The following is a 3,596-nucleotide window of genomic DNA, read 5'->3' as shown; positions in this document are numbered from 1 at the left end:
TTCACTTCTGCAGACTGTAAAAAAAAAAGTAATTTTTTTTATTTTGTCTAATATCACTTTGCCAGAAATGAATATTCGTACAAACTACCGCTAACTAATTTCTTCCAATTTTTTTGTTATCGGAAATGCGTATTCATTTTCATTCGTCATTTCTGTCATTTGGAGATTCAGATATATTCGAATCTCCGAATTACTGAAAATTTGTCCGAATAACGAATCTTTCCAAAATGAATTGCATTTCTGCCTGGCCCTAATCCAAACCTAACTTGAATCTGAACCTTAGACTTCGCCCTCCTCTTACCCATAGTATAACCTCTAAAATATGTCTGTAAATCCGAACTTTCCCCAAATATCTAAAGGTGCACTCCAATGAAAATTAAGCCATTGCATGGATAGAGGGAGCACAGTCTGTCTGCTTAGTGGATCACGTTTTTTGCAGATATTGCTGTAATTCACCAGTCCACCTTCTATTGGCGACTCTCACATACAGAAAGGCTAAGATAAGACAAAAAACAGGGACATCCTAAAACATTTAATGTGAAAATGGCTTAATGTGGCTTAATGTACCATAATGTGCCTAAACCTCAATCGATTGTCTTGAAACTTTGCACAACCCAAGTGCTCAGCTTCCCAAACCTATCCTGAAGGTTTCATGGATTTTGGTTGCCCACAAGGCAAATGAGTGACATTAAGCTTGTTTTTTTGGGAGCTTAATGTGGCTTAACGTACAAAATACAACTTACATGTTAACCAATTTCCCCCAAACCTACCATACTACAAGACTCTATCTATGCCAGCATATTCTGAAGATTTGGGGTAATTTGATAAAACATACCAAAAGTTATTCACATTAAACTATTTTATTACAATCCTAAAACATTTAATGTGAACAGCTTAATGTAAAAAAGAGCTTAATGTGTAAAAAAGTATCTAAACCTCAATCAATTCCCTTGAAATTTTGCACAACCCATGTGCTCAGCTTCCCGAACCTATCCTGGAAGTTTCATGGATTTTGGTTACCCACAAGGCAAATGAGTGACATTAAGCTTGTTTTTTGGGGAGCTTAATGTGGCTTAACGTACAAAAAACAACTTACATGTTAACCAATTTCCCCCAAACTTACCATACTACAAGACTCTATCTATGCCAGCATATTCTGAAGATTTGGGGTAATTTGATAAAACATACCAAAAGTTATTCACATTAAACTATTTTATTACAATCCTAAAACATTTAATGTGAACAGCTTAATGTAAAAAGAGCTTAATGTGTAAAAAAGTATCTAAACCTCAATCAAATGCCTTGCAACTTTGCACAAACCAAGTGCTCAGCTTCCCAAACCTATCCTGGAAGTTTCATAAATGTTGGTTTCCCACAGGGCAAATGAGTGACATTAAGCTTGTTTTTTGGGAGCTTAATGTGGCTTAACGTACAAAAAACAACTTAGATGTTAACCAATTTATTCCAAACTTACAATACCACACGACTCTATCTATTTCAACATATTCTGAAGATTTGGGGTCATTTGATAAAACATACCCAAAGTTATTCACATTAAACTATTTTATTACATTCCTGGAAAGCATTTAGCTTAATGTAAGAAGAGCTTAATGTACCATATTGTGCCTAAACCTCAATCAAATGCCTTGAAACGTTGCACAATCCAAGTGCTCAGCTTCCCAAACCTATCCTGGAAGTTTCATTTGGTTACCCACAGGGCAAATGAGTGACATTAAGCTTGTTTTTTGGGACACTTAAAGGACATTTCCACCTTTGTAAGTGATTTTGAGTTTTTGGTGGCAATGGGGAGGTGCAGGGGGGGGTGTACATGTGTGTGCATTCTTAGGAGTCACAGAGCTGTATTTCATACTTTATTTTATAGATTCTTTTACTGGCCAGAGGCCTAGAAGTACAAAATTCCCTCCACAATATCTTCAATCCGTCTCTCTCACAGGGTCGGGTTTCTTATCTCTAAACTGCAATCAGCTGTTTTCCCCTCCTCCCCCCTCCCCTCTCTGCTCTATGGAGAGACAGCAGGATGAGTCATAGTTCTGTGTGTCTGTGTGAGTGTTAGGACACAGAGAGAAGTCTATAGAACAGGACAAGTGATCTCCTGTGTCTCTCTCAGATCTCCCCCTTATCCTGGGTCACATCTACACTCTGCTGCCCCAAGTCCAGGTTACCCACTCCCCCTCCCCTCCCCCCACCATTCTTCCCATTTACATATACGACTGCTAGAACAGATAAAAAGACATTGGGGGAAATTGATCAAAATTGGAGCAAACAGAATCTGGAGCAGTTGCCGATGGCAACCAATCAGCTTATCTCTTCAGTTTGTTCCGTTAAGATTTGAAAATGAGAGAGAGAAGCTGATTGGCTGCCATGCACAGCTGCTCCAGTTTTCTCCTGCTCCGGTTTCGATAGATCCCCCCACTGTGCAGTGTCACCGGGGATGTGCGGAGTCCATGGAAATTGTTTGGTGTCACCACACATGTGCTCTCTGCACATCCCCAGTGACTCCGCACATCTTCGGTGACCCTGCACATCCCAAGTGACCCCGCACATCTTCGGTGACCCCGCACATCCCCGGTGACCTTGCACATCAACATATGCAGAATAATAGTATATACATTTGCCACATACTCTGTGCTGCTGCTCTACTCTGGTATTGTATTGGGCAGAGCTTGTCAGAAGGGGTGGGGAGGGTCTCAGTAAGGGGAGATGTACGCGTGGCAGAAGCGCTGTAAGCAGGCATTGCGTGGCTCCCCAGAAAGCTGCCGCAAGGTCCATTGCAAGTGCCGGACCTAAGATACCTAAGCCAATTTGAAAAATGTAAGAGCTGGTATCGGTTTTTAATATTGGGACAGAGGTCAGTTATAACGCAGAGTGCATTGGTCAATAATGTATCGCAGGGTTAGGAATAACCTAGGGGGGGCAATTGCCCCCACTTGCCCCCCTGTAGAGACGCCTATGAGTATCGGGACATCCCTAATATCCATGATGACTGCAGGCTTCCTCCCATTATTTCCACCTAGTAAGCCTGCAAATAACACACTTCCTGCCCCTGGGTGGCTACACTTGCTCCTCCACTGTATCTATTGTGTATCCAGAGATAGTGATTGTTTTTGTAACTGCATGTAATCATATCACATACAATGACATGCGGTATGCAGGCGTATACATGTAGCGGCTGTCACCTGAGCATTAACTTGAATTGCTGCATGCTGCATGTAAACGCCAGATTAGGGATTCCTGCTGCAGGAAAACACAAGTTTGTGACACAGGAATCCCTAATTGTACCTGAAATATAGGGGTCTATTCACGGAGCTGCCGAAGGATCTGGCCGTAGCTTCGGCAGATCCTTGGGCTAGCTTCGGCCCCAGGATTCCCCCTGTAGAGACGCCTATGCATATTAGGAAAGGGTGTTCTGTAGTCCATTAGGGGAGAACTTTTTTTTTTATTTCAAACATCGACTTTTTTGTACCAGGTGTAGAGTGTTACCTCTGCTATGGCTGAATGCTGGCCATTTTGAAAGGGCAAAGCTGCGGCACTTGGGGTGGGAAGGAGATTGCCTACCCCTTAATGCCTTACACACA

The sequence above is a fragment of the Nanorana parkeri genome, unplaced genomic scaffold (assembly GCF_000935625.1).
Source record: "Nanorana parkeri isolate BGI_ZX_2015 unplaced genomic scaffold, ASM93562v1 scaffold7, whole genome shotgun sequence".
Taxonomy (NCBI): domain Eukaryota; kingdom Metazoa; phylum Chordata; class Amphibia; order Anura; family Dicroglossidae; genus Nanorana; species Nanorana parkeri.
The sequence above is the reverse complement of the archived record's forward strand: the minus strand, read 5'-3'. Positions refer to the sequence as shown.